Source organism: Rhamphochromis sp. 'chilingali' (genome assembly GCF_963969265.1).
Source record: "Rhamphochromis sp. 'chilingali' genome assembly, chromosome: 22".
Taxonomy (NCBI): domain Eukaryota; kingdom Metazoa; phylum Chordata; class Actinopteri; order Cichliformes; family Cichlidae; genus Rhamphochromis; species Rhamphochromis sp. 'chilingali'.
Genome location: NC_137950.1, coordinates 23241127 through 23253952, shown reverse-complemented (window position 1 = coordinate 23253952; position 12826 = coordinate 23241127). Strand labels below are relative to the sequence as shown.

Genomic DNA, 12826 nt, shown 5'->3' with positions numbered 1-12826 from the left:
CAGCAATGTTGAAGAGACGGAAGCAATTTACAGGATGGATTCTAACAGAAATCATGTAGACAGAAAGCTGTTTGATTTGTATGGTGAGAGACTTTTTGGTATATTTTAACGGATGTATAATGGGAAATCTTGCCTTCCTTGCACTGTTAGAATGCCCACGTTGTCTCGTGTGTGATTATTGTTGACACAAGATTTTTTTTAATGTCAATTAATAGTGAGAAAATCTATAGCTGAGGAGGTTTTGTGCAGGTTGTTGATCCTCTGTCTGTGTTTCCGTCATCACACAGTTGCAACGAAATGAAAAAAAATATGAAAATGAAAAACTCTTTGAATCTATTTAGGCTGGACCTCTCAGTAGGCCAGTTATATTCTTTAGAAGCAGTACCAGCATATTTGAAATATATTCCATTTCCTTCTATTGAATTCAAAGCAGCTGAGGTCTGTTTTGTCAAAATTCCCATGGTGAGTGATTCAGTTAAAAGCACATGCTGGCTTGCCGACTGACTGCCTGGCTATTAAGGAGGGTGTACTGTTATATTCAGGTATGTAAAAAAGCTCTGGGTAGCTCTGAAGCATTTTTTTTTCTTTTTAATTTGCTGAAATGTGTGTCTTTTGATGGAGGAGTAGAAGATGATGTCTGGAGCAAAGTGGAATAAGAAGAGTGGAGGGATTTCAGGGAAAGACAAATGGGAATGAGGAATGGGCCGTCGAGCCCAGTGCTCAGCTAATGGATCATGTGCCTTTCCCTGGAGTGGTTGGCCTCGCCTTTTTTTTTTTACTGACCATGGTGCTGCTGCTCTGTAATTACCTGCAGTGAAGGGATAGCTGCTGAAAGAGGGGCCAGAAAAAGAGTAGATAAAGAGGAAGTGAATCAAGACTAACAGAATGAAGGACCAATACGATGTCAAAAGAGAAGTTCCTAAAGTGCCTGATTCATCTGACGTCAGTTTAAGATATTTAGGATTTCTGATTAGTGACAGAGTAATTTGTTTTTACTTCCCAAATCCTTTTAAGAACACCTCTCTAACCCTGCTAGTATTTTTGCAGCCATCATGAAATGAGAACTAGTCAGATGTGGCAAAAATATAAACATCTGTAACCTGTGTAGAAGTACAGATACTTGTGTTAAATAATACTCTAATAAAAGTTGAAGTACAGCTACTTTACCCAAGTAAAAGTGAGAAAGGTCAGGCTCTGAAATGTGTGATGGTAAAAAGTAGCTCTTTGAAGTACAGACATATCTACCAGCTATTTTGCTGCAAAGCTAAGTAAACCGTGTGCTATTAGCACATGTAAATACAAGTTTGTTTTTGTTTTTTTACATTTTGATGTAACCTAACACTGATCATGCATACCACAGCCACTTTGCATCAGTCCAAAATAGTGCTTTACTGTAAATTTACCACAGCGCAGCAAGCTAATGTAACAGTATTTATGTAGTATTATTCCACGTGCCACAAATGTTAGTGCAATGGGGACACACTGCCTCCCTCTCGGTGTGGCCGGTTAGGTGAGGCTGGCTGCAGTAATCACTGCAAGTCTGCCGTAGCCATACGTTAAGTATTACAGATACATAAAACTTGTTTGCTCAACTGATGGACACAGAGGGTAATAAGTGCTTAGTGGGCACGTGCCTGACACCAGTTGTATGTATTTCTCATTTGTTTATTAATTTTGTGTAAAACAATGTTTAACGGGATGTTCTGCTGTAGTGTGCTGTGGGGAATGGCGTGTGGCGAGCCTTTGAATAACGGATAGTTAGCATGTTAGCTGTTAAATACAGCAGCTGTACCTTTAGCTAGCAAACGTGTGTGACAAGTGCACACAATTAATTAATTTGTTTGCTGATATTTGTTGAAAAGAAACGCATTTGAAATTACCTACATTAAAAATGGTCAGATATTTTTTTGGGAGGTCACTCATCGAGTGTAGCACTAGCTAGATGCTAAAGTACCACCACCACAGCTTATTATAATCTGCAGAAAAAATGCTGTTGGAGATCTTTTCAGCCCAATTTAACCCGGGAGTATAGTGTTACAAATGATGCCTAAACTAAATGTTTTTGCCTCTTTTATCTCATTGTATGAAAAAAAAACCTACCAGTGACAGATACACCAAAAAGATTGCCTTTTATGTGTTATTGTCCCCTCTATTTAAACTGAAATTGGTTTGATGTTTGATGACAAACAGTGCTGGAAAATAAAGAAAATCTCAAATGCCTTAAACTTAAATCCTCACTGTACCCTTCATGGATGTTTTCACTTTCCTACACCCATTCCCGAAGTACTGTAATATTAATTGTATAATTAAATAAATATCAAATGTATTCCCGCGGTTCACCTTTCGTGGTCTTGCTGTTTTGCGGATTTTTTTTTTTGTCCAATTTTGCATGTTTTTGTTTTTTTTTACAGCACATTGTGTTCTGCGTTCTGATTGGCTGTAGACCATTGTCAATCAATCTCGTGCCGTGTCTCCTCTACAGTACAGAATGCGTTCAGCTTGTCAAATTTATCTAAATCGCTAGCAGTGTGACTCTGAAGTGCTGTACTGTATGTTTGTAAGTTTTCTCCAACAAACACAAAAATGTCGATGAAATGTTTTGCACCGTTTTAATCTATAATACTAGACTTATTTTTCTACGAAGGTTTGAACTTTTAGTGTGTTTAAACAAGAGAGAAAAGTGTGAAAATGTTCATGCCTGTCGGAGAAAAGTGTATAAAGTGTGTAGTGAGGGGTTTTACAGCTGTAAAAAAAAATAATAATAAAGTTAGCTACTTCGCGGATTTCACCTATCGTGGGTTATTTTTGGAACGTAACTACCGCGATAAACGAGGAACCACTGTATCAGAAATTATTTACTTTTAACTGACATCATATTTTATAAAATTATATATTTTGGGAGAAGGGGTGAAATATTGAAAAATGAAGGTGGTGTGTTGGCCAAACAGCTGGTTAAACATAATTGTCAGGGTCCTGGGACTGGGCGACCCAGGATCCCTGAGCAGTTATGTATTATTATTATATGTATTTTGGTATTGCTGCTGCTCTCCTCCATGATTGTAGATGTGAGTGTGTGTGTTTAGGTCTGCGGGGATGCTTGGAGGATGGAGCTCAGCCACCTGCAGGCCTGAGGGGTGTGGCCCTGCGGAAGGACTGGCCACACCCGAAGCCACACACCTGCCGCTGATCAGGGCTCGTCGGGGGAGCTACTTAGGAGAGTCTTGGAGCTCCCACCGACGCGGGATCATTGCATGAGACTCCACGTTAGTCGTCCTGTTACCGAGTTAGTGTGTGTATGCCCGCAAGTTGTATGTGTCCTGACGGCTGCGTCTTTTGTTTCCCGCAGGAGGAGCGTGGAAGACACGGGAGCAGCGAGCACCGGGGGGTGCTGACACGGGAGCGGAGAGCACAGAAACACGGACTATTCACGGGGAGACACGACACGGGAGTCTGGGAGAACACGGGGATTTATTGCTACGTTGTTTTTCACTTTGTAAATAAACACTGCCTATACATAGAGCACCGCGCCTGGGTCCTCCTTCCCCACTCCTTCCACGGTGTGCCATGCCATACCGTGACAATAATAGTGATTTCTCAGAGATGCTATAATGAAAGTCCCAGGTTCAGCCTGCACCTGTTCCACCTGCCTGTTTTATTAAACTCCTCTCTATGATCAAGGCTTTCCTTGCTAACATTCACACATGGAGTTAAAGGGTTTTTCCACACTGGACTCCATCTTCTCTATGCAACACATGCTGGAAAAGGTGGTCAGTAAGAGAAAATGTATCTTTTAAGATGGTAAATCACAGAAGCTTGAACGTTTGTGAATGGTAGCTCTGTTTCCACACAAAGTGTGACTTGTAATTGATTTAAGAGCAGTGAAAGCAGAGCCTGTGGCAAATTGTCTATCACGCCCCCATCAGTTTACCATCAGAGGTTTTCCCACAATACACATGTGCAAACAACCAGGAAATACTGCTGGCCTCTCAGCTTGATAAGCTTCAGCCATTGTTAATGGGACACAGACATGCCTGTAAAATGTAGACACGCTACAATTTTCAATGGGATCCAAGGCAAGTGTGCTTCCAGCAATAATATCCAGTGGAAACAATCTAAAGAATGAATGCAAACAAGAAAGAAGCTTTATGGAGGAGTGCTGTTTCAGATGAAAGGAAAGAGAAATCTCTTTCACTCTGGTATGTAATGACTGATATCTCATTTGACCGGGCAAGTACTCCTTGTCTTGCTTCTCCTGATGGAAGTCTACAGCCACCAGAAGTACAGTAACAAGTATTTGTATTTTGTTATGCTCCACCTCTGGAAACTGTTAAATTTATTAAACAAGCCAAAAGAAAATCTGAACTTCTGTACCTGAACTCTATCTGCAGATAAAGAATACAAAGACAGTATATAATAGATGGACAAATCCTCAAAGCAAGGTTAATTGGTTAGAGTGGTATGTTGAGTCTGGAACGACCACATTTCCAGTCATTCTTTTGTTTACAGTTTGCTTTAAGTGATGTATAGATTATCTGCTGCAGAAACATTTTGTTGTGCTACATTAAAGTAAGAATGCATACGTTCAGTCAGTGATACAGAAAATGTATAAATGGATGTTTGTTCTTGATCTGCTACAACGTCTCTTTTAAACTGCTGGAATTGCAGCTAATACAACACACTCGTGAAAATGAATCACATTAGAGGCTATTTATCACCTGGAATAATCAATCAATAAAATTAATTTCACTTTCTAGCATCCAAGTCTCTCTTTTATTAGATGAGAGGATGCCAGAACTGAATACACCGAGTAGCCTGAAGTTTCAGACCCCAGTGTGCAGCTACAGAAGAAAATTGAAACACAGAGAGCAAAGCAAGCAGTAAAAGAAATATATTAATTTGACATATGTTTTCCTATTTAGTTGTGATAATTAAATCATATGATTGGCAGATTTCTGCAGCATTCCTGACATGCTATTTACAACAGCAGTGTTGCAGTTTTATTATTTATGGTCTTTCCACCTGTTTCTCTGTTAATGTCTGTAAAATGGGTAATGTTCAGACTGATTTTGTGTGGAAGAAGAGTAAAGGGAGAAGCCAAACGGCCCCTTTTATGTGACTACTCAGAGCCTGCGCGAGCCTGGTGTTTTAGGTTTTGCCAGGCTAGCTAATACAAAGAAACACTGGCTATGTTGAACTTGCTTTGTAGTCCCTCACTCTGGTCTAAAAAGTAAAGCCAACCAAAATATTTTCAATTTGCATATTTTCTTATGACAGGCTAGGGGCAAAACACTAAATACTTTCTTGATGAATTTATGGTCTTAGTCACAGGTTTTAAGTTAAATCAATGGATGACTGTGTTAAGGTTGCTGACCTCTAGGGGCTATATGTGAGATAGCTTTTTCTCCTCCTTCTGTGTTGGATATCTGTCTCATAAACCACAGCTGAGATGTGTTGCAGCTCATCAGCCACTGCATAAAGACTGCCATCTCAAAATGCCACGCCCGTTTTTTGGCTTCAAGTTGAAGACGGGTCAAACATACCTTTAAGCATGCACTTACACTGGAATTAGTGGATTCAATAGAGAATGGCTTAAACCGTGGAAGAGACGGTGGAGGCTCCCCCCTCTGGTTTGACCACAGCAGGTGTCCCTGTCCCCTCCTCAGCACAAACCTCAGGCTCATCAGACAGAAACTGAAGTGGCATCCTCAGTTTCTACTTCCAACAAGAATACACCCTTTTCAATCAACCCACTAACCACACGAGCTTTTAATTCGCTCTTCTTCATAGATTTAAATACAGATATTTCGTAATGGGAGGCAACTGCATATAAATCATCTTTCCTACACACATCAAGCCGTTATATGGTAGGATAAGCTTTAAAAATCTACCAGACTAAACTCTGCCATGTTCAAAATTAATCCCAGACGAGCCCCCACTTATGTTACACCCCACTTAAAAAGGAAGTATTATCTGGGGTGGGGGGGTAACACAAAGTGAAAAGAAAGCAACCGTAACAGACTAACACTGGCTCCATGAGTCTCGTTATATAATCTGAAATAGTGCATTGCTTAAAAATTTCTGCCATCTTCTCTCCTTTTTTGGCATTTTGTTCATTTTGTTCACTCTACACTTTATTCAGTGACAAAGTTTAACGCTGGGCACCCTCTTAACTACTAGCTGAAACATTTTAAAATGGCACAAAATGCACTTAAAGATGGTTTCCACTGACTGAAGCACATCCTCGGCACCAGCCTAACAAATGAGTCAGGCTATTACACAACGCATTTAAAAACTGTTTAATGACTGAACAAACCTGCCGTATAAATGACTGCAACCAGTGACTGTCACAGCATCTACTGCAAACATTTACCATATGGATTTCTGCATTCCTTCAAATCGTTCACAATGAAAAGCATTGTTAAGAGGAAAAACACTTTCTGTGCAATGAAAACTTGAGATTTTTTTTTTTATTTGAAAAAAAAAAAGCACAATTTCAAGTTTTGTGTCAAGAATGTCTAAAAGTAATTTTAATAGGGAATTGTTTTGAGTCGAGTGCAGGTTTCCTACATATGATATCCATCGGGAAATTAGAAATAAAGAATGCCTCTAATAAATTATTCTAAAAAAAATCTGCCACCAGCTGAAGTAAATATAGGCCACTGTGTCACATGGGTGTCATTGTTTGTGTGTCATGTTAAATTAGCAGGTCTTATTCACTAAAATCCTGAAAGGCAACGAAAAAACATTCACACACGAAGCTGATCTCTCCTCTAATGTCTAATACTGAATTATTAAACGTATGCGTTCCCATTCTTACATCCATGAACCCTACCACTATAGGTATGCAAAGCATAATAACAATTGGGGATGTGGTGGCATAGTGTTTAGAGCTGTTGCCTCAGCGCAAGAAGGTCCTGAGTTCAATTCCATCATTAGGTGTGGAGTTGAATGTTCTTTCTGGGTACTCTGGCTTCTTCCCACAGTCCAAAGATGTGGGGGGTTAGGTCAGGGGTGTCCTACTCCAGGCCTCAATGGCTGCTGTCCTGCAGGTTTTAGATGTGTCCTTGAACCAACACAGCTGATTTAAATGGCTAAATTACCTCCTCAACAATGTCTTGAAGTTCTCCAGAGGCCTGGTAATGAACTAATCATTTGATTAGTGTGTTGACCCAGGGTGAGGTCTAAAACCTGCAGGACACTGGCCCTTGAGGCCTGGAGTTGGACGCCCCTGCGCTAAATTGCCCAGAGGTGTGAATGTGAGTGCGAATGGTTGTCTGTGTCTATGTGTTAGCCCTGCGACAGACTGGCGACCTGACTAGGGTGTGCCCTGCCTCTTATAAGAAAAGACAGCTGGGATAGGCTCCAGCCCCTGTGACCCTGAAAAGGATGAGCAGGAGAGAGAATGGAATAATTGGGGAATGATGGAGACGCAGGTGAACAGAATCCAAAAATCAGAGATAGGAAGTAAAGCTTAAATTAAGGCACCAGAGACAAAGTAAAACAGGAACTTACAAAAAAAGAATACTTGACACAGAGACTGAGATTTGACAGCAAGCCACAAGGGAAGACAGGGATGACCTCAAACACACACTACAACTTTTATAAACTAACAGAAACCAGAAAACAAGAGAAGCAGTGGTAAGAAGTAAGGACTGAGCATAGAGGCATTACTATTATTACAGAAAAGAAAAAAAACTGAACTCACAATCTATAACTAAACAGAATATTAAATAGTGAACAACACAAGAACAAAAATAAACCCAGAACCAGCACAGTTACCATGTATATGTTGAACATATACACTCGTCTCTAACATGGTCCACTGGAAATTATTGTTGAATCGGTCAGTGCGTGAACAGTTGTCACTGTGTTACTTTAGCAAAGCTTAATCTGTTTTGGGCTTGTGGTAGGCTAGTTGAAGAAGATGTGAGTGTGTTTGCTCAGTACTGTGTGGTGATTAGAGCCCAAAAGGAATATCTGCCCCCGGGCCAGTTGCAGCCTGTGCTTAAATGAAAAAAGGTGGAATATAGACAAAAGACAACAGTGTGCTGGCTTCCATGGTTTTAACTTACATCAGTTCGATGAACAAAGTTATCAAAATTGTTCAAGTTTAACTTTGTGCCCAGACTTTCAGTGTCCATCTAAACTTTTAATATAAAAAGACTTGTGTGAATGTGTTATTGAATTGATCATGATCTGTATGAGTGGAAAGAAGCCAGCCTGTATTTTATGCGTGTAGGAGCAAGGTTGTTTGTTTTCTGTATTTAAAAAAAAGAGGGATGACACTTTGACCCAGTAAACTTCATGGATTTCCTTTGGAGCATATACAATTCTCGGTGTTTATTCTAAAAATTTTGACCTTCAGCAAGCCATAACTCACTATTGAAAGTGGACAATACTCCAGAGTTTCTTTTCAAAAACCACAAATGACTGTTGCTAACCTTCCTTGACACGTCATTTGATTCATCTGTGGAGGACTGGGATGGAAATAGTAGAAAAATAAATGTGAGCAAAGGAAAAAAAGAACAATAAAGAACAACACTCACGCTGAACCTCCAACACTTTCTTTCTGCTCCTGTAATGAACCTGAAGCAAGATGGCTCCTTGGTATTCACTGAGAAAGGCGATCGCTGGGACAGGCAAGCGTGCTGCAGGCTCAGGGTTAGTGCAATTAAATGGCTGTCTCATTGGATTATTGTGAAGGTTACCCCGGCAAAATTAATAGCAGCTAGTCCTTTTGTGCTCCCCGATTTCTCCGATCTCTACCCACACAAGGGGTCATAGGTGCACGAGTGTCCAGAGGAGCGATATGAAGACAAAGGCAGAAAGAGTGGTAAGAGCAGGAGAATGGTGAAATACAAGCAAAGATACAGTATGAACAGTTTTTTTTTTTTTTAAGGTCAAGTAATTCCATTACCCCTCTGTTTACATTGTGTAACATAAATATTGTAGTTGAACATACAGCAGCTCCACGTGTTGGTAAGTCTGAAGGTTTTTCATCATGACATGTCTCATGGTTCTGTCTGGGAAGTTATGGTATTGTTTTTAATTTGTATATGTGGCATGAATTTTCCTTTTACCAAATGTAGAGCATGTTTTTACCTAGAAGTGGTTAACTTTTTGATTCAGTCCATACAGTCTCATATCGTATGTCCTCATATCATCAATAAATATGAGCACAAAACAAAAGAAGCAGATTTCTCTAACATTTGTTCTGGGTACCTATCATGTACTCTACGCTCTGTTCAATTTGTGTTTGTGATGTTGAAAACACATGTTGCTAAAACAGAAGTGACAGAGTGCCCTCTGGAGGACAAACTATGCAATGTCAACACAACACGGTTGAAGGGTGTTTTTTTTTTCTTTTTTTTCGTCTCTTTTTAATTGCAATCTTTGGACATTATAAATGCAGATATTGGTAGACTGGCAATAGTTATTATTGGCGATAATAGTAGCTCACTGGTTTATTAGATGCTAATTCAGATCCATAAATCTTTCTAGATCTGAGGTTTCCATTCATGGATGGTGGAGGCGGTTTTCAGCAGAAGAAAGGAGCTTCAGACTTCTTTTTATTTGTGGTTAAATGTAAAATAAGTAAATCCTCCCTTTCAAAACTTAATGATTGTTAAAAATGAGTTGCTAGGACTGCCAATTTAACTGAGAGTCAACAGGGAACTCAAAGCTGCAACTGTTTTTAAAAAAATCCTTTTAAAATAAGATTTTGTAAAGTGTTGACCCCATTTCAGTGACTGATAATTTGTGCATTAAAATACAAATATAAAATGCCGCAATTTTGTTTGTCTAACAAAACAAGAAAAGCCCTACTGAGCAGTGACAGCTGGTCAATACAGGTTAATTGCCTATTTTAGATCCAATATACTCCTAGGGCTGGTCCCATGCCCTGATAAATGGGGCGGATTGTGCCAGGAAGGGCATCTTTATCTTAATCTTAGTCAAATCAGACATGAAGATCATAAATAATGAGATTTCCACACCAGATCAGTCAGGGCCTGGGTTAACAGCAACTTCGTCTGGTGCTGTTAGCAAAAAGGGTCCCAGTGGAAACTGTTGGCCAAGGATAAAGGAACAGGAGGAGACATGTTAGGACATGTCAGCCAGAGAGAAGGAAAGGCATGAGTATGGCAATGAGAGTAGAGACTCTAAATGTAAACACTGTGCCCAGAAAAGGGGGATAATTGCCTGATATGATATGATGGAGAGAAGGATGGTAGCAAGGCCAGGAGTAATCTTGAAGGAAGAGTACGTGATCAGTGTTGTAGGTGAAGAGTGTCAGACAGAATCGTGAGTTTGAAGCTAAAAATGAAAGGGGTGATGTTTAATGTTGTCAGTGTGTATAACCCACAGGCTGAATGTCAGAAGATACAGAGAAATTCTGGAGTAAGTTGGATGAAGCAGTAGAGGTGATGAGAGGGTGTTGGGTAGGTGAGTGTTATGGAGAAAATGCACAAGGACAGAAGTTGGTTGTGAAAAGGATGGAAATGACTGTAGTGAACATTTCAAAAGAGGTAGCAACATAAGGTAAAGTATAAGAGTCAGAAAGAAAGGTGCACACAAGTGGACAGCATGTTATGTAGAAGGTGCAATCTGAAAGAGATAGGAGACTACAAGGTGGTCAAATGTAGCTAGGCAGCATCAGATGTCAGTTTGTGGGATAAAGTTATGCATCCAGAAGAGGAAGCAACTAAAGCCAGAGGCAAAGATTAAGTGGAAGTTGAAGAAGGAAGAATGTTGCTCAGAGGTCTGGAAGGAGTTGAGACAGGCACTAGGTGGTAGGTATGACTTATTAGATGACTGGGAAGGTAAAGCTGTACTGCTGAGACAAACTCCCAAGAAGGTTTCTAGTATGGACAGAGGAAAGAGGACAAGGATACCTGATGCAGGAATGATAAAGTACAGGATACTTTTCAAAAGATGGCGTTGGAAAAAATGGGATAGTCGGACACATGATGAAAATAGACAGGACTGTGTGGAGGCTAGATGTACAGAGACTAGGGCTGCAACAATTCATCGAGTAATTGGAATAACTGATTATCAAAACTCCTCAGTGCTAATTTTTTGCTTCGTTGCTTCATTTAACATGCAGCTCTGTAGCTCTCAGTTGTCACTATGTAAACGAGAGCGTTTTATCCACATTAAAAACAGACTTGCAATAGAAAAATGTGCATGTGTGTCAATACCAAATATTAGACAATTAAGACCATGCAGCCCCCAGTTTTTAAACCAAAAGGCTTATAAAACCACAGCAGCAGTGAAGAAGATGTCTTAGTTTAACACTGATCAGGAGTCTGGCTACACACACCGCAAAGAGCAAAGAGTTGGAGGCGTTACCGAGACGCTGAGATCAGGTGGAGTGAAAGAAAAAACATTTCTAGCGTCTAGCTTGTTCTTGTAATCACTGTTAAACCCTTTGAAAAAGATGGCAGGATTTCTTCATTAAACCATCTGCTCAACAAGTTCAGATGAAAAGAAGAAAAGTAAACTTTATAGCTGCTCCTGCCCACTGTTGTTTATTTTACACAGTGAAAACTCTCCAGTAAGCCTCCAAATGTTGTATTAAAGTATATACCTATATAAAATATATTACCTCCTATCAATGTCAAAAAGGTTCCAAGAAGACAGAATAAAGGTAATTTTATTGTATGCCTTAATTTAGATTGCATGTATAGAAAGAAAACAGTCCTCATGAACTGGAAAAATAAAAATAATCTTAATTCTAACCAATATAGAAATTATCTATTAGATTACATTAGTCTTGACACAGCCTCTGCCACCACATTAGATCAATTGCTCTGGGCCCCTTTTATCAGCTCCATCACCTAGTAGGGGTGGGGGGTCATAGTTTGGTCCCGCCTTCACTGTTGTGATTGGTGAGGGGGTAGGGACAGGCTTAGGGCGTCGGGGGGTTCCCCGGAGGCATCTTCCTTGGGGAGCTCAACCTGGGGTAGCGGTCACGTCCGGTTGGGGGCTCTGTTGGCTCTCAGGTGACTGTTTCCTCGCGGCTGCGTGCAGCGGGGCTAGGGGAGGGTCTGTGCTGACGGACGTGGGTTACTGACCTGGCAACCTGGCTGCCCCTGGGTGGGTCCGGGATGGGCGTGAGGTTCTGGGGGCGCTCCGTCTCTGGGCTGGGGCCCGGGCCGGGCCTCAGGGGCTTGGGTCCTGGTTGGTGTGTTGCCGGGGTTGTGGGCGGGTGGGTGCATGGGGGCCCGGCCCTGGAGCAGGGTGCCGCCGGTGCGTCGAGCCGCCTGGGGGGCTCTTCAACTGGTGGGGGGGATGGTCACATCTTGCAGGAGCTTTCTTCTCTTCAGGAACTCTCTGCAGGAGGGGGAGATACAGGAGAGGTGGAGGAAGATCTCAGCCTGGGCGTTTACTGTCTTATGTAGTCTGGAAGATGTGTGGATGGTGGGGTGAGTGCAGTTTTCTCTGTGGTGGGGTTGGGTGGACTGTCCAGGGCTCTGTGGAGCCGGGGGGCGCTACTGCACTGGGCCCCGGTCTGATGGGCCTGGGCCCCCCTTCCCTGGCGGGTCGCGGAGGGTGGGAGTGCCTACTGGGGTCAGCGGGGGAGCTGGCCCCAGGGAGGGGTTACCTGCCCCTCCCCTCCTTCCCTCCCCATCTCCAGCTGCCTCCCTCTTCCCGCTCCTCCACAACCACCCACACATGCAGGGCCTTGGAGTAGGGGTATGTCACCAGGGTGCAGAGGAGGCTACCCCCCCTCTGTCCCCTTCTGGCTGCCTCTGCCTCAATTTTATCCCACAACTTAGACATTCACATTATTCACACTCTCATTACACATACATATAGGATCTTG

General features: G+C 41.7%; 1 protein-coding gene across 1 annotated transcript in view; it reads left to right on the top strand.

Moving 5' to 3' along the window:
* Positions 1–492: 492 nt before the first annotated feature.
* The window catches only part of rpl38 (ribosomal protein L38), a 64001-nt gene continuing 51667 nt past the window's right edge, over positions 493–12826 (top strand). Inside the window, exon 1 of the mRNA XM_080873368.1 lies at positions 493–505. The gene's annotated coding sequence lies outside the window, so the exon portion shown is untranslated. The remainder of the gene's footprint in view (positions 506–12826) is intronic.